At 40.4% G+C, this 18,252-nt stretch overlaps 1 long non-coding RNA gene across 1 annotated transcript in view; it reads right to left on the minus strand.

Annotated features, from left to right (window-relative positions):
- The window catches only part of LOC117077127, a 38,560-nt gene extending 24,089 nt beyond the window's left edge, over positions 1-14,471 (minus strand). Inside the window, exons 1-2 of the long non-coding RNA XR_004434695.1 lie at positions 14,182-14,471; positions 12,913-13,004 (exon numbers count right to left, since the gene is read on the minus strand). This is a non-coding gene — a long non-coding RNA (uncharacterized LOC117077127). The remainder of the gene's footprint in view (positions 1-12,912; positions 13,005-14,181) is intronic.
- Between the last annotated feature and the right edge of the window lie 3,781 nt (positions 14,472-18,252).

The raw sequence follows: 18,252 nt of genomic DNA on the forward strand, positions 1-18,252 counted from the left end.
TATCCATATGCTGAGAAAAAGAATGTGTATGCTGTAGCCATTGGATGAAATGTTATGTAAACATCTATTAGGTGCATTTGGTCTGTAGCACAGATTAGGTGCAGATTAAGTTCAATGTTTCTTTGTTGGTTTTCTGTCTGCAAGATCTGTCCAATGCTGAAAGTGGGATGTTGAAGTTTCTAGTTATTATTGTACTAGAGTCTATCTCTTTCTTTACCTCTAATAATATTTGCTTTATATATCTGGACACTTGATATTTAAAATTGTTATATCCTCTTGCTGAATTGACCTCTTCATCATTTATCTTTTCTGTCTGTCTGTATAGTTTTTGTCTTGAAATCTGTTTTGTCTGATATATGTATAGCTACTCCTGTTCTTTTTTTGGTCTCCATTGGCGTGGAGTATCTTTTTCCATCCCTTTATTTTCAGTCTGTGTGTGTCTTTTTAGGTGAAGTGTGTATGTTGCAGGCAACAGATCACTGGGTCTTTTTTTAATCCATTCAGCCGTTTCACATCTTTTGATTGGAGAGCTTAGTCCATTTATATTAATGTTACTATTGATAAGAAAGTACTTATTCCTGCCATTTCGTTATCTGTTTTCTGGTTGTTTTGCAGTCTTCTCTTTCTTCTTTCTTTCTTTCCTGTCTTCCTTTTAGTGAAGGTGATTTTCTCTGCTGGTATGATTTAATTTCTTGCTTTTTTTGTGTGTGTATTTGTTGTATGTTTTTTGATTTGAGGTTACCATGAGGCTTGCAAATACTATCTTATAATCCAATATTTTAAGCTGATAATAACATAACACTGTTTGCATAAACAAAAAAATAAGCAAAATAAGAACTAATAAAAACTCTATATTTCAAATTCACCCCCTCACTTCTTAACTTTTTGTTGTTTCTATGTATTCTTATTGTACTATGTCTTGAAAAGTCGTTGTAGTTAATATTTTTGATTGATTCACCTTTTAGACTTCCTACTTAAGAGTAGTTTACATACTTCAGTTTCAATGTTATAATATTCTGTGTATTTCTGAGTAGTTACTATTGCCAGTGAGTTTTGTACCTTCAGGTAATTACTTATCACTCATTAATGTTCTTTTCTTTTTGATTGGAGTATTCCCTTTAGCATTTCTCATAGGACAGGTCTGGTGTTGATTAAATCCCTCTGCTTTTGTTTTTCTAGAAATGTCCTTATTTCTCCTTCATATTTGAAGGATATTTTCACTGTATATACTATTCTAGGGTAAAAGTTTTTTCTGTCAGCATTGTAAGTATGTCATGCTACTCTCTCCTGGCCTGCAAGGTTTCCACTGAAAAGTCTGCTGTCAAATATATTGGAGCTCCATTGTATGTTATTTGTTTATTTTCTCTTGCTGCTTTAAGGATCCTTTCTTTATCTTTGAGGTTTGGGAGCTTCATTATTAAATGTTTTGAGGTAGGCTTCTTTGGGTTAAATCTGCTTGGGTGAGGTTTTTCTTTAGGTTTCTCTAGGTCTTTCTCTAGGTTTAGGAAGTTCTCTGTTATTATCCTTTTAAATAAACTTTCTACCCCTATCTCTTTCTCCACTTCCTCTTTATGGCCAAAAACTCTTAAAATTGTGCTTTTGAGGTTATTTCCTGGATCTTGTAGGTGTGCTTCATTCTTTTTTATTCTTTTTTCTTTTGTCTCCTCTCACTGTATTTTTAAATAACCTGTCTTCAAGCTCACTAATTCTTTCTTCTGCTTGATCAATTCTATTTTTTTTTTTTTTTTTTTTTTTTTTTTTTTTTTTTTTTTTTGAGACAGAGTCTCGCTCTGCCGCCCAGGCTGGAGTGCAGTGGCCGGATCTCAGCTCACTGCAAGCCCCGCCTCCTGGGTTTACGCCATTCTCCTGCCTCAGCCTCCCAAGTAGCTGGGACTACAGGAGCCCGCCACGTCGCCCGGCTAGTTTTTTGTATTTTTTAGTAGAGACGGGGTTTCACCGTGTTAGCCAGGATGGTCTCGATCTCCTGACCTCGTGATCCGCCCGTCTCGGCCTCCCAAAGTGCTGGGATTACAGGCTTGAGCCACCGCGCCCGGCCCAATTCTGCTATTAAGAGACTCTGATGCATTCTTCAGTGTTTCAATTGCATTTTCAACTCCAGAATTTCTGCCTGATCCTTTTTAATCATTTCAATCTCTTTGTTGAATTTCTCTGATAGAATTCTGAATTTCTTCTCTGTTTTATCTTGAATTTCTTTGACTTTGCTCAACATACCTATTTTCAATTCTCTGTTGTTTCTCCAGGAATGGTCCCTGGTGCCTTAATTAGTTCATTTAGTGAGGTCATGTTTTCCTGGATAGTCGTAATGTTTGTTGATGTTCATCAGTATCTGGGCATTGAAGAGTTAGGTATTTATTGCAGTCTTCACGGTCTGGGCTTGTTTGTTCCCATCCTTCTTAGGAAGACTTTCCAGGTACTCAATAGGACTTGAATATTGTGATCTAAGCAGTGTTTGCATTAGGGGGTAACTCAAGCCCAGTAATGCTGTGGTTCTTGCAGACTCATAGATGTACTGCCTTGATGTCTTGGATAATTCAGAAAAATTCTCTGAATTACCAGATAGAGACACTTGTAGTCTTCCCTTTCACCCTGCACCACCGCCCACCCCCCCCCAAAAAAAGGAGTCTCTCTCTGTGTACTGAGCCATCTGGAGCTGGGAGTGGGATGACACAAGCATCCCTGTGGTCACTGGGACTGCGCTGAGCCTCACCCAAGGCCTGCTGTCACCACTACCTGGCTACCAACTATGTTCACTCAAGGCCCTAGTGCTCGGCAATCAGCAGGTAGTGAAGTCAGTCAGGCTCGTTCCTTCAGGCCCTGAGCAGGCCCAAAGATTCTGTCCAGGAGCTAGGGTCTGGAGTCAAAAACCTTAGAATTTTACCTGGTGCTCTATTGTGTTGCAGTTGAGCTAGCCTTCAAACCACAAGTCACAGTCCTTCCCACTCTTCCCTCCCCTTTTCCACAGGTAGAGGAGGCTTACCCCATGGCCGCCACCACCACAGTTCCATGGGGAGTACTGCCAAGCTACCACCAATGTTCACTGAAGGTCCAAGGGCTCTTTAGTCAGCTTGTGGTGAATGTTGCCTGGCCTGGGACTCATCCTTCAGGGCAGTGGGCTACCCTCTGGCCCAGCACAGGTCCAAAAATGTCATCCAAGAGCCAAGGCCTGGAATGAGGGACTCCAAGAGCCCACTTGGTGCTCTACTATACTGTGATCAAGCTGGTACCTAAAGTGCGAGACGAAGTCTGATTTACTTTTTCCTCTGCTTTTCTCAAGCGGAAGGATTCTCTCCCCATAGCTACTGGAGCTGCGAATGTGCTGGGTAGCCAGAACAACTCATAGTCTCACCCAAGGCCCATTCAGGGCCCAAGACCTCTTTAGTTATAAGGTGATGGATCCTGCAAGGACTGGGTCCTTCCCTTCAAGGCAGTGAGTTCCTTTCTGGCCCAGGGTATGTCTAGAAATGTCATCCAGGAGCTAGGGCCTGGAAATGGGGCCTCACGACTCTGACCAGTGCCCTATCCTACTGTGGCTGAGCTGTATCCAAGGTGCAAGACAAAAGTCCTCTATACCTTTCCCTCTCTTCTCTTCAAGTGGAAAGAAGAGGTCTCTTTTGGAGCTGAGAGCTGTTTCACCTGGGGTTGGGGGAGTAGCAGTATGAGCACTTCCTTAGCTTCCCCAGATGGTGTCTCAGTAAGTCATGTGCCCCCAGATCCACTGGCTCTGAGCCAGCTCAGCACTAGAACTTGCAGTACTTGTAGCCTAGACTGTTTTCAAACTTATTTAGGGTCCCAAAGCACTTCAGCCCATGGTGGCAAGGCTTGCTAGAACTCCAGTTCCAACCACTGGGGTAGATGATTCCTCTCTGGCTAGGGCTTATTTAAATACTCCCTCCATGGTCAGGTATCAGCTGAGTTCAGATTGGTTTTGCTTTCCACTGTGACAGGGCACCACTGAGTTCAATGCATAGTCTCATGATCACTGCAGTCTCTTTCTTTCAAGCACACAGGTTTCTCTATGCCATGCAGCCACTGTAGAGGGATGGGGTAGGGGTGGTGTCAACAATTTAATAGGGTCTTTCCCACTCTCTTCAGTGCCTCTTTCAAAGTTATGAAGTTAAAACCAAATACTGTGAGTAATCACCTGATTTTTGGTAAGTCTTACAAAGGAGCTTTTTATAGTTGTTGAATTTGGTATTCCTGGGAGGAGGGAGGGCAGGGAGATGATTGGTGGAGCCTTCTATTCCACCTTCTTGCTCTGCCCCTTTGTCCCCAAAAGCACACTTTGAAAAATGAATAACATCTTTAATGTTAGGTTTTTCCAGAGATGGACAGAGTTAAATAAATAGGCAATAAACATGCCAGCTATGAAATTGAAGAGAAATGTGTTCCGTGGTTACATTCTTGGATTATCATAGTGAGATTGCTTTGGGGTGTCACTTCCAAGATGAATTTTTCATTTGACTCTATATACTATATATCTCCTTGGGCAAAAAACCTCTCTAATTTAATAGGCCTTTAATGATATAGTAGAAAAAAAGAAGAAGAATTATAGTTCATTAAAAATAAGTCAATATTAAGATTATAAAATCTTTTCAACTTTAATTGATATATTAAGAGGAGCCAAAGGCCATATTTCTAAAGACTCGGCTTTATGCAGACACAAGATGAATATAGCTGTCATAAGAACTAAAGATAACACCTTTTACATTTTATTCTACATAAATTCTAGGGATTACTGTGAACTTATTTAGCTAAGGTAGCCAGAAAGGCTTTTCTCAGAGAGTGAAAAAGACTGACCACTTCAAATGAGAGAACTTACTTTTATTTTTTTTCTGAGTAGTCACTTTTGAAAGATTTTATAGCTTACTTTATTTGATCCCCACCTCCCCACCAAAATATATCAGGATTACCAACATCTACTTGATGATCAGTTTCAAAGATGGGGCCAAGAATATCTGAGCTGTAGAGACCTTAATGGGTATGCAATTCTCTCTTCCTGCAAAAATGTGTCTTGATATATAAAGTAAGGATAACAGTAACTATTCATTCAACTTTTCCAGAGCCCCATCAAAGAGGGGATTTCCTGAAACTGTGGTTAAAGTTATTCTTGGCTAATGGGCTTGAAAGGGGTGAGATTCCTTGGCCCTCCTTGGCTTGTGGGACAAGAATTTAAATATTGTTTAGGGGCTTCATAGAACGCTTCCTCAATGATGTTTAAATTAGAGGCATTTAATCTTGTTCCAAACTGAAAACTGGACATATATGAGCAAAGGTACTAATTAACCTGGGTAATAGTGCATTTATTAACAGCTCCCCTCCTCCATTTGCACCCCATCTCCCAAGAAAGAAACCAATCACAACACAAGAAGCCGTCAGAGTAAAATAGAATACCAAGATGGCTTTCTCTGATTGTGGGCAATGAAATGTCTATGATAAATCTAGATAGGAAAAAATCTAAGGCTCTAAACCATTCACTGAGTTTAGCAGTGACAGGTCTGGAAGTTGGCATCTGAAAGCTGAGATCCAGTGAGGGCAGGCTATCTGCACCAACACCCTTCACCTCACACTCGCAGGCTGGCCCTAACCCCTTCTCTCAATGTATAAAATTATCACAAGTAAAATAGAAGTCTAATTGCCTAAAAGCTATTTAGTGGGAGAGAGCTTTATTGTTAGCTTTTAAATTGATGTTTCAACTACTTGGCTACTGTGGTAAAAAAGTCCTATATAGTTTTTTATGCACCTCTATACCACAAAACGATTATTTTCATGCACTAAGTTACTTAAAACTTCTTTAATTAATTTTATTTTGTTAAAGTATCTTCTAATCTCTTAAGGACTAAAATTCACAAACCATATAATTCTGCTATCCTGCAAAACAGTGGCTAATGGGTAGCCCTAGAATTATATTTGCCTTCAAAACTAGAAAGAAAATATGGATAACCTTTTTCACTCAAGACTTGTGAAGCATTAATACTGAATACTGGAGCATTACAAGTAACATACTATTAAATTTCAGGCAAGCCACTTAACCTCTCTGCCCCTTTCTCCATCTGGAAATTCAGGAGATAAGTAGCCCACATCAACAATACTGCTTCAAAGACAAACTGGTACAAGATTGGAAAGCACTTTACAAATATTAAGTGCTCTGTAATTACTTCTTGTTGTGACAAACTCTATTTTCAGTCCTGTCCAGGAAACAACAAAGAAATGCCCCCTGACTTCTAATCTAAATTGAACAGTACAATCTGGACAAAAATACAGCAGGAAGGGAAATTAGTCTTAAGTAGATCTTTGGCTACTGTGAAAATTGCACTTCTAGGGAGAAATTTGGAGAAGAAATTTTGATGTATTGAAAGGGGTTGTGAAATCACAATAATGCTACACCAGTAACTGATTCTTTTCTTTCTTTTTATATAGCCCAACACATATCTCCTCAAAAATTCTAATTCAAAATGGATACTACAGCTAGGGTAGATATTTTAATAAATGTAAGGCATTGCTACAAGAACAGAGGAAGAATTATCCTCTGTTTCTATACTGAAGTTTCACAAATTTGAACCTTGAAGTTTAGTTCACAAATAAAATTTTCTTGCTTATGAAGGTTGTTAAACTGACAAGTTATTTAACCAACAAGGTAGCCTTGATAAAACAATATATTCTCAACTGTTTAATTGACCAATTAATCAACTAATGTTTATTGACCACCTACCACTATGTGTAAGCTCTTATGTGCAATACAGTTTTTAAAAAGAAAAAAAAGAAAAAAGTGAAAGATAATAGCTCTTGCTCTTAAGAGTTCTGAATCTAATTGGACAGATAAGACCTATACATGAGATGAGATAAGTGGCACTACCAGGCTGTCATTGATATGGGCCAAATGGCTAGTTCAGACTGTAAGTGGGAGACCAAGGGGACAAACAGCTCTGGGCTAGGGTGGTCAGGGAAGGCTGAACAAGCAGGATAAACACAGGATCTTGGTGGACTGGAGCAAGCAGTGTGGCAGAGTGGGGAATGGAATGGTAAATAGGTGATTAAGAGTAGGAGAAATGTTTGTGAGAAGAGGAGAACGAATTTGAAGATGGCTAGGTGAAGCAATGAAAATCAAAGTATAAACAAACTGTACCCTTCCTCTTTCTCTCTCTCTCTCTCTCTCTCACACACACACACACATATGTGCATACACTGTGGTGTGTGTGGGAGAGAAAACGTTCAGAGGTAAACGTGCCACAAGTTTAACCTTTAAATATTAAACAAATTTATGTTTTTGCTGTTTTTCCTCCCTCATCTGCCCCTTCCTCCTTCCCTCTCTCCCTCCTTTCTTTCTTCCCTTTCTTCCTCCCTCCCTCCCCTTTTCTACCCCCTTTGTCTCTCTCTCTCTCTTTTCCTTCCTTCTTTCCTTTAGCCCTGGTCTGCTTAGGAATTGGAATACCTGTCCCTTTCAATAGTCCTTGGATGCAAAAACTCAGAAATTCTTGTGACTGCTTCTGAAAAATTCCAGGGCTTCTAGGTCTCCAGATTCCAGAATCCAATAAAAAAGTAGCTCAAGAAGCCACTTAGGTTAGCTCCTCTGAAACAAGTTTGACGTCGGACCCCTGCAACAACTTAACAGCTTTCTGGGCCAATCCCAATATAGCTTTGATGCTATTAGAAGAAAACAACTCTGGGAAATCTTCAACTTACTCTATTCAGAAATGAGATCTAAATCTCTCAGATCATGATTGATTTTTTGCCATTTGTTAAATGTGTTATTAAATGTGTTATTACACATCAATGAAGTATTTTGGTAAAATGCTGACAGCCTCATGTTGAAGACCTAATTTCAAATTCAAGAGCAGGCTGCAGGTCAGCAGAAACTAGCTCCGTACATTGCAGTGTCTTCCCCAATGCTATCCGAGGGACATCAAGGGAGAGGAGAGAAAAGGGAAGAGGAGAGAAAAGGGAAGGAAGGAAGAGAATGCCTTTCATTAAGGACTCGCATAGGAAACTACCCAAAATGTAAGTTGAGGTGCTAAAGAGTTCGTGTTGACTCTTTTAGATTCCTGATATGTTGTATTCACAAATAGCAGCCGTGTCAACTTACTGGGTATTGAAGTAAGGGGAACGGTGGGAAACAGACACACACATGCACACCAGTTACCACCAACATACATTATGCATGCAGAAGGTTCTAATTTAGAAAATGAAGGAACTAACATTCATTTCTAGAATAACAGAAAACTATAATTCATTGAACAATAGAGCAGTCATTTTGATAATCATTTTGTTGTAATAATTGTATTCTTTAATGTAAGCATTTTCATAAAATATATCTTTTGCTTTTCAAATAAAGCATTTCAATCATCAAAGTAGGTCACTGTGGCTTTGAGGACAGTTTACAAATTGGCTAGACTCTGGAGAAAACTTTTGAAGAAAACTCTGTAATATATAGAAGCCTTTAAAATTGAACTTTATTTGGATTTGTGGAATTTGGAAAAATGGTCTATAAAAAAATTTGGAATTAGGCCCCATCGTATCCATAATCTTTGGGGAAAACTAAGGACATTATTATAATTAACTTTTCTTTCAATGAATTTACTGGAATTAATGAGCAGTTTTTATTCTCTTAGAAAAATTCAACACACAGCTATACATTGAACTAAAATAGAAAAATCAAGATTGTTGCATTAGATCAAGCAGTAACTTTATTTTAAAAACCTAATAAAAAACAATTTGCTAATGAAGTCTTTTCTTCAAGATGTTTATTTGCCCTAGTATACTCATTTTCTTACTGCAAGAGATTGAGGTTGAGGTTCTTCATACATCTAGAGTTGTTCCTCTCTCTCAGTCTCCCCTCTCTCTCTCCCCCTCTCCAGCTCTGTCTCCCCTCCCTCTTTCTCTCTTGGCAATTCTCCTGAAATGCCTAAAGCAAAAGGGGGTTATTGATGTCTTCCAGGACTTTAATTGCAAGAACAGCTTTATCTCCTAGGCAGATAGATACCACACAAATGTTTGGTTTGCTGCGTATCACACAGTTAACAAGGTTCTTATAGGTTCAAGGAAAATAGATTGTAAGGCTTTGCCAGGAGGACTTAACATTCTGGAAAACAAATGAACAGATAATTCTGAAGAAACTGAAATTTAAAAAAATAACCAGTAATTAGACATAATCCTACAAAAAGAGGTAGAGTGAGAGTTTTTTAAAAAGATGAGAATAAACGTAAAAGGCAACGAAAGAGGTTGTTTTTAAATTCTTAATCAATAAATACAACTATTCTTAGAAAATGGTCTGTGCATTGTAATTGCCCTTCTTTCTGATCTAACAATCCAATCTTTTTATTCCAAATTGTTTAAACTATAGAAAAACCTGATGAAAATAGCTCTTTCATCAGACTTGCATGTTTCAGTTGAATGCTAAGTACATCTTTCAACTAAGCTTTAAACATGCAGTTCATCTGGAAGCTGGGCGGGTATCTCTTCCATGCTCTTTCCTTGCACTGCCACCAGGAAAAGAAATAATGAAGTGTCTTCATATGTCACTGTGTGCATGTGTCCAGACTGCTTTTACAGACTTACCAATGGGCTTTATTTGTGCGTAAGTTACAAGACTATGACATTTACGACTCTCCAGGCAAATGAGAGCAAAAGGAAGAGATTCTCAATCTTAAAGCTGTTTACCAGCTGCTGGAAAATGTCGGCTTTGGGCACTCACAATCCATACAAAATTCGAAGGTATTAGAGCTGTCCCTTCTTGTGTCAAACCATAAAACACAAAAGCTGCACAATAGCTGCAGTATATTGTCAAACTAAATTAATACATGAGGAAGAAATTACTGTACTTCTGTGAGAAATGGAGTCTTGAAAGGCCAGTTCTTTGCTCAGATCCCACCAGTTAAAGTGCTGAAAAGCAGACATTGTGGTTACGGTTCCCCGCCATGTGATGTTTGTTGAATTCTCACTGGATATCCTAAAACACTTAAGCCTAAAGGGTTTAGGATGTCTACAGAGGCCGTAATTTGGAGACAACAACTTTATCTTTGTGGGAGATGCAGGGTACAATACAAATGTTTGTTGAGTTCCTTCTCTCTTCCTTGACAAGGAGCTTATTAAACAGTTCTCAAGCAAATTTTATGGGAAAGTAAATGATTTCATGGAGAAGAATTCTCATGGCTTAGCACGCTAAAGCTAGAGGCTTCAGGCAGGTGACACTCCGGGTTTATAGGGAATTGAAGGCAAGTTGGAGCATAGTTCATCAAATGTCAACAAGGTATGAGAAGTATACTTGGATGTGGGGCTGGAAGGAAGATGCCAAGAAATTGCAGACCTGGGAATGGTCACAAAGATAGAGAGATAAACATGCCAGGTGAATGTAGAAGGTGAGAGGAGAGGTCACAGGGTACCTGGAAAGAGATTTTCTAATCCAAAGACTATTCTTCAGGTTGGAGAAATTTCTCTTACATTAAAGAGACTACTTGGGCCATAAGTGTTTAGGATGGATAGTCAGAATAATAGAATTTTCAAACTGCTAGGAATGTGACATATTTATAAACCATACATATTTATAAACCATCCTACCTCTGCTTTTGTTTTTCCAGGGCCTTCCCATTGCGTTTCAAATGAAACCCATGGTTTGGCCTTCCTTATGCCTCCGCGGCCCTGCAGCATACGGCCTTTGAGGCTTTGCCTCAGCCTCTTCTCCCTGGGGCCCCTCCCCTGTCAGTCTTCAGGCTGACCTGTCTTGCCAGCCTCAGTGCCCTGGCCATCATGCAGCTTCAGCCTAATGTTCTTTCTTCACCTTTCATTGGATTCACCATCATTGTGTTTGTATTTAGGCTACTTCCACTACACCGTGAGTTCCATAAGGTCAAAAACCATGCCTCTCTCATTCTCCATTTTGCCATCAAGATGTATCATAATACCTGGCTTCTGGTAGTTGCTACACAAATACTTGTTCAACAGAAGAATACGAATCAGGTCACTGGGGTGAAAACAGGTAGAGTAATTTCCTCAGACTCTCCCAAATCATTAATAGCAGAACTAGGCTAAGAACTCAAGTTTCCTAAGAAATACTGATTTCTAAGAGTGGTTAGAACATTCTCAGGGCCGGGCGCGGTGGCTCAAGCCTGTAATCCTAGCACTTTGGGAGGCCGAGACGGGCGGATCACGAGGTCAGGAGATCGAGACCATCCTGGCTAACTTGGTGAAACCCCGTCTCTACTAAAAATACAAAAAACTAGCCGGGCGAGGTGGCCGGCGCCTGTAGTCCCAGCTACTCGGGAGGCTGAGGCAGGAGAATGACGTGAACCCGGGAGGCGGAGCTTGCAGTGAGCTGAGATCCGGCCACTGCACTCCAGCCTGGGCGGCAGAGCGAGACTCCGCCTCAAAAAAAAAAAAAAAAAAAAAAAAAAAAAAGAAAAAAGAACATTCTCAGGTAAGAGTTCATTGACATTTCTGCAGTTAGCATTTATGCTTTTGGAGAGATTTGGGAGGAGAAGCTATTTTTTTTTTTCAGGAGACTATTGAACCCAATTGCTGTATGAGCATCAGGAGTGTAAACTGGGTTGTATATATTGTAGTCATTTCTCCTTGGCTGTGTTCCACCTCCCAAATCCTCATTAGGGTTTTCATCCTGTTTGCTCTTGTCCAGACCTACTTCTTGAATCCTATGCGCACTGGTCCTCACTCTCTGGTTTTTCTTCTTTTCTTATCGTTAGTACACGCTCTTCTCTGCCCTTTGGAATGTCCTATCTATGCACCAAGGTAATTACTTTGGGGTAGAATTGCAGCTTTTTAATTTCCAGTGCTTATTTGTGGGAAGGGCGAGGGGAAGCAAGACAGAGGGAAGGGACAAGGTGGTTAAATAGCATTCTGTTGTCAGCCTAGGTATGAAGCCAGCCCTTTATTAGATGTTATCTTGGCTCTGCCTGTGTTAGAGAGAGATAATTTATTTACTTTTTTGTTAATATTTTAAAAGGAAATCTCGATACTGGTTTTGTAACTCCCCAGAGAATCTTCAGTAGCACAAAGGGTGTTACAAAATTCTAAAGTCTCAAGAAGCAAAACCACTTAAACTAATAAACATGTCATATAATACTTTGTGGGGCCTGGGGAAGGATAATATCATGAAATCAAGCAATGATCAGCTTTTTAAAACTCCCAAAAGGACAATCATCACAGGCTGAGTAATTTGTTGTTGGTGTTAGTTTTGTTTTGTTTTCTTAGTTTCATCTTTCCTCTGTAATTATCCTGTTTGTGCTCATAAATGCTTTTGTGGGAATAATATTTACGAATAATAGCTACTTTTTACTGAATACCTACTGTGTGCCAGGCACTTTACATTGTCTCAAATCCTTATCATAACCTTAATAGGTAGATACGGTTATTCATATCTCAAATGAGAAAATTAACACCTAAAGAAGTTATGTAAGTTGCTCAAGATCACATAACAAGGAAGGACTGTCAGACCACCCAAGCCTGTACCTACCTTCAGTAGCTGTGCCCTAAGGTGGCTGGAGATCGATGTCTATTGGCCCAAATACACAATCTAAGGAAAAAGTCTTGTGCTTGTTATGCAAAGGCTGCTTCAAAATAATTCCCTTGATCTTCTCATCTCTTCCAACAAATTTGCCACCTTGGGGTTCATTCTATGTAGAAATTCTAGACATGAAAGTACTTTGCAATATGTCATGTTATATGCAAACAGAATTAAGTAAATTTGAACTTGAACCGTTAGATCAGAGTCTAGTGTACTGGATATTATATCAAGGCCAGCAGACTAAATTTTTTAAATAGCAAACAGCCTTTTTACTTATTTTCTCAAGCTCTCCATATATCTATGATGCTCTTATTTGGTGTTACCTACCCAATTGTGAACTGCACTAAGACATGGGGTAGGCTGAGCCTGGTGGCTCATACCTGTAATTCCAGCATTTTGGGAGGCCAAGGTGGGAGGATCACTTGAGCCCAGGAGTTTGAGACCAGCCTGGGCAATATAATGGACCTTGTCTCTGCAAATAATAATTCAAAAAAAAAAAAATTAGCTGGGAGTGGTGGCACATGCCTGTGGTCCTAGCTACTAGGGAGGCTGAGGCAGGAGGATCACTTGAATCTGGGAGGTTGAGGCTGCAGTGAGCTATGATTGCACCACTGCACTCCAGCCTGGGCGACACAGTGAGACTGTCTCAATAACAACAATGGCAACAACAACAAAAAGATATGAGGTACATATTTGATCTTTCAGAAAGCATCAGGCTCTTGGGGAGCCCAAAACCATAGAACTTCTTTGTTTAATATAAACACAGACAGAAACTCAAATAAATGTGTCTAATTTACCTTCATGCTTCTATCGTTTCATTGCTGGCAGTGATAGCCAGAAACTGAGGACCCTGAAGTCACCTTTGATACAAATTCCCTCTCCCAGGGTCCTCTCTCCACCTCTGGCCCCCTCACAGTGAGCTTCAACATTCCTCACAACCAAAAAACACAACAAAGCCAGGCATGGTGGCTCACGCCTGTAATCCCAGCACTTTGGGAGGCCAAGGCATGTGGATCACTTGAGGTTAGGAGTTCGAGACCAGCCTAGCCAACATGGCAAAACCCCATCTCTAATAAAAATATAAAAATTAGCTGGGCATGGTGGTGCATGCCTGTAATCCCAGCTACTTAGGAGGGTGAGGCAGAAGAATCACTTGAACCAGGGAGGTGGAGGTTGAAGTGAGCCGAGATCACACCACTGCAGTCCAGCCTGGGCAACGAAACAAGAGTCTGTCACAAAAAAAAAAAAAAAAATCCCATGCCTCTTGGAATTTAGGCAATGTATGATTAGGCAAGTATTAAAAGTTATTTTAAAGGCTAAGTAATAATATTTGGTGATACTTATGGTCAACTAAAAAAAGCAGAAAGCAAAATTTTCTCTCTGCTATTGTGTCAAAAGAGTATTTTAGAAATATTAAAGGCCTCCCCAGTGTTTCGTTTTCTGCTTTGCCCTTTGCCTTCATTTAAACACTGGATTAGACCTACATCTCAGGAAGAACTCAGGATGGCAACAAGCACCAAAAAGGAGTCTTTTCAGATTTCTACGTTTTTTAAGTCTAGCTCCTTAGGAGAACTGAAAGGACTCAAACTAGAAAAAGATTGGAAAAGGAGAGTTGGAGAAGCAGAGAGGGTGGTGGCATCGTTAGCTACCCGAGAGATGGGTCTGAGCTTTATTCCACAGGCTGAGCTTGGGAAAGGAGGCAAGACCCTGAGAAGAAATAGCAGCACGAAAAGTATTGGGGAGGATGCAGAGTTCACAGCCCCCGCACACGGTGGGCGTTGAAAAATGATCTCCTCACACCCCAAAATAGCACGGAGGAGGCCCTGAAACCAGATGGGGCCACGTGGGTGGAAACAAGGGGGTTTTCTTCAGTGGCTGGCACTAAACAGCACCTAAGGAACAATCAGGATGAAGGTCTCAGCCGATGCCGCTGTGGCTAGATGACGGTGAGGATTTGATGCAGCTCAGGGAAAAGTGGGGGAGGCTTGGCAAGAATGGAATTTGAAACAGAAATCAATGTATGGAGTCAGAGAAAAGTGCAGTAGGTATTTTGCTTTTCTGCATTTAAGGACTAAATTTTATACCGCCTAACTTGTGATTAAAACAAGAGATGAGGAGTGACATTAAAAAATGAAGAAAGGCCGGGCGCGGTGGCTCAAGCCTGTAATCCCAGCACTTTGGGAGGCCGAGACGGGCGGATCACGAGGTCAGGAGATCGAGACCATCCTGGCTAATACGCTGAAACCCCGTCTCTACTAAAAATACAAAAACTAGCCGGGCGAGGTGGCTGGCGCCTGTAGTCCCAGCTACTGGGGAGGCTGAGGCAGGAGAATGGCGTAAACCCAGGAGGCAGAGCTTGCAGTGAGCTGAGATCTGGCCACTGCACTCCAGTCCGGGTGACAGAGCGAGACTCCGTCTCAAAAAAAAAAAAAAAAAAAAAGAAGAAAATTTGTCTGGATTTCTCTGAACCTCCACTTCTCCAAAAGAAGAATAATTTAAATGTTTAGAACCCAGAATTAGTGTGCGCAGAAGAAATATTAGACTACTATCTAATATATTAAAGTAATTATTTGTTGAGGTCATTAGATTGGAAATTTTTCTTTCATTTTTATTTCCCATGTTTATGGAGATTTTTGTTGTTCCTGTTGTTTTAAGAAATAAGATGAAGAGAAAGGACAGAGCAAAAAAGGAAGTAAAGAAAGAAAAAAGACAGTAAGAAAAAAGGACTTTTAAGTAGTATTGTGTAGTTAGAACATATTACCAGTGGTTTAAAAAAATGAGGTTGGAAATGTGAATGGGGAGAAATTTTAAAGCATCTAAAATTTCAGACTAAGAAATGTGGACTGTATCCTATAATCAATGAAGGGCCATGTGGACTGTATCCTGTAATCAATGAAGGGTTTTGAATATGGGAGTAACATGGTCAAATCTATGTTTAAAAGCATTCTGGTCATTTTGGAGTGAGATTCCTAAGAACAAAGGCGGTGAAATAATTCCCAGACAATTGCAATAACATAGACATAAAATCATGGGGGCACCCAGGCAGTGGCAGCAGGGATGAAGAAGCAGGAGTGGATCAAAATTTTTAAAGAGGTAGCAACTTAGTTAATGATTGGTTCTGAGAGAAAAAAAAAACATTGCTGAGACTATCCTGACATATGGAATCTTCAGCCACAGCTTCAAAGTGCTCCTGTTTTAAGAGGAGATTAAGCATCTTGAGTGTCATTTCGAAACTGGACAGAATTGAAGACTGCTAATGAATGTTGGCCACTTAGCAACCACAAAGTTAGCAGCTTTGGGCAACAGCCACAGACGAGCTGCCCTGTGGCTCTGGGCCACCTACTCCCTCTACTCTAAGCCACCTGACAGCTGATGGGAAATGCCTCCAGCCAGAGCTCAAATAAAGCCCTGAAGCTTCCGGAGCGTCACCAGGAGGACACTGTCTTTACTGGGAAGGGAAGAGCTAAGTCCAGAGCCCCTGACTCCATTTCCTAATCCATTTCCGTGCACGACATTCTGGCCCAGTGAAGTCTGAGATGGCCACAATGATCTTCCCTTTTTGCCCACAACGAGCAGAAACAAGGCCAGTGTGTTCAAACCAGTGTTTATTGAAGGCTCAGGGATTACACAAAGCAAATACATCTGGAGAGTAGCATGAATCCTGGTAACTCTTAAGACACAGCTCACTCTCTGAAGATCACAAGGCCCTTCTCATCTTTGTGAGCCCCCGGAAAGAAGTGAGAACAGCCTGTATCTGCCATCCATGGTCCCACATTTCTTTCACTTGGTAGAAGCCATCCCTAAATCTCACCAGCCCAGAGTCACAGCATTCCGTGTGAATAATTTGTATTCTGGGTTTGTTTTATTCCTAGCTGTGCTTTGTCCCCAAAAGCCCTGAGATATTTGTAAAGATTTGAATTAATAAAACAGTCTTAAAGGTTTAAAAATTGGGGAAAATTTTAAAAATTGCTCAAACATTTTTAAAACCTTCATAACACAACTATCAGTGTTTTCATATATTCCCTTCTAGTTTTCTTGTATATATTTTATATAGTTTTAATTATACTATATACATACACTTGTTTTTTTGGTATCATTATACCATTTTTCATATTGATTTTCAGTCTTCATTGTATCTTTTTTGATGATTCCTAAAGTGCCGTCATTATATTACCATTTCTATGTTTAGGGCTATTATATCTCTTTCATTTTCAAATTATTTTTTAAAGTCATTTTTTTCGGAGTATACAAACACACCGTAGAACATTTAAAATAAAAAGAAAACAATAAAAAGTTGTTTATGCAGTACATAAAATTGTGATTTACAGATGTACAGATTTGATTTCCACTTTTGTTCCTTGATTTTAACCTTACACAGTTACTCCAGGAAAGGGGTTCTCGGGCTATTGTTAAGGCATTTGCTCCTATTGCCTCAGTGCAGAATCCCCAGCTGTACATCCCCACCTCAGACCAGATCCAAATCTCAGTTTCCACCAGCAGCCACCCCAAGGTAGCTCTGTTCCTCCCAGTGACCTGCTCCTCAAGGCCTCAGCTCTTTTCCCCCATTTTCTTTTATTATTATTCTTATTTTAATTGACATAAAACTGTATGTATTTATGGGGTACTGAGTGATATCTCTTTTTTGTTTCTTTTTTTTGAGACAGAGTCTCACTCTGTCACCCAGGCTGGAGTGCAGTGGTGTGATCTCAGCTCACTGCAAGCTCCGCCTCCTGGGTTCACGCCATTCTCCTGCCTCAGCCTCCCAAGTAGCTGGGACTACAGGTGCCCACCACTGCTCGGCTAATTTTTTTTTTGTATTTTTAGTAGACATGGGGTTTCACCATGTTAGCCAGGATGGTCTCGATCTCCTGACCTTGTGATCCACCCCCCTTGGCCTCCCAAAGTGCTGGGATTACAGGCTTGAGCCACTGCACTTGTCCCTAAGTGATATTTCCGTACTTGTATACAATATGTAATGACAAATCAGGGTAATTAGCATATCCATCACTTCAAAATTGATTATTTCTCCATGTTGGGAGCATCAAAATCCTCTCTACTAGACTGGGTGCAGAGACTCACGCCTGTAATCCCAGCACTTTGGAAGGCTGAGGCAGGTGGATCAACTGAGGTCAGGAGTTCGAGAGCAGCCTGGCCAACATAGTGAAATGTCGTCTCTACTAAAAATACAAAAATTAGCTGGGCGTGGTTGTGTGCACCTGTAATGCCAACTGCTCGGGAGGCTGAGGCAGGAGAATCTCTTCAACCCAGGAAGTGGAGGTTGCAGTGAGCCAAGATTGTGCCACTGCACTCCAGCTTGAGTGACAAGACTGAAACTCTATCTCAAAAAAAAAAAAAAACCCTCTCGTCTAGCTATCTGAAAATATGTAATAAATTATTGTTAACTATAGTCACCCTACAGTGCAATAGAACACTAGAACTTAACCCTGTTGTCTAGCTATAATTTTATGCCCATTAACCAACCTCTCCCTGTCTCCCCTCCCAGTCACTAGTTTCCAGCCTCTAGTTACCACTATTCTACTTCCACTTCTATGAGATCAAATTTTTGAACTTCTGCAGATGAATGAGAACATGTGGGACTTACTTATCTTTCTGTGCCTGGATTCTTTCACTTAATGTCCTCCAGGCTCATCCATGTTGCCACAAATGACAATATTTCATTCTTTTCTATGGTTGAATAATGTTCCATTATTGCATTAGTC

Source organism: Trachypithecus francoisi, unplaced genomic scaffold, assembly GCF_009764315.1.
Source record: "Trachypithecus francoisi isolate TF-2019V2 unplaced genomic scaffold, Tfra_2.0 Lachesis_group0, whole genome shotgun sequence".
NCBI lineage: Eukaryota > Metazoa > Chordata > Mammalia > Primates > Cercopithecidae > Trachypithecus > Trachypithecus francoisi.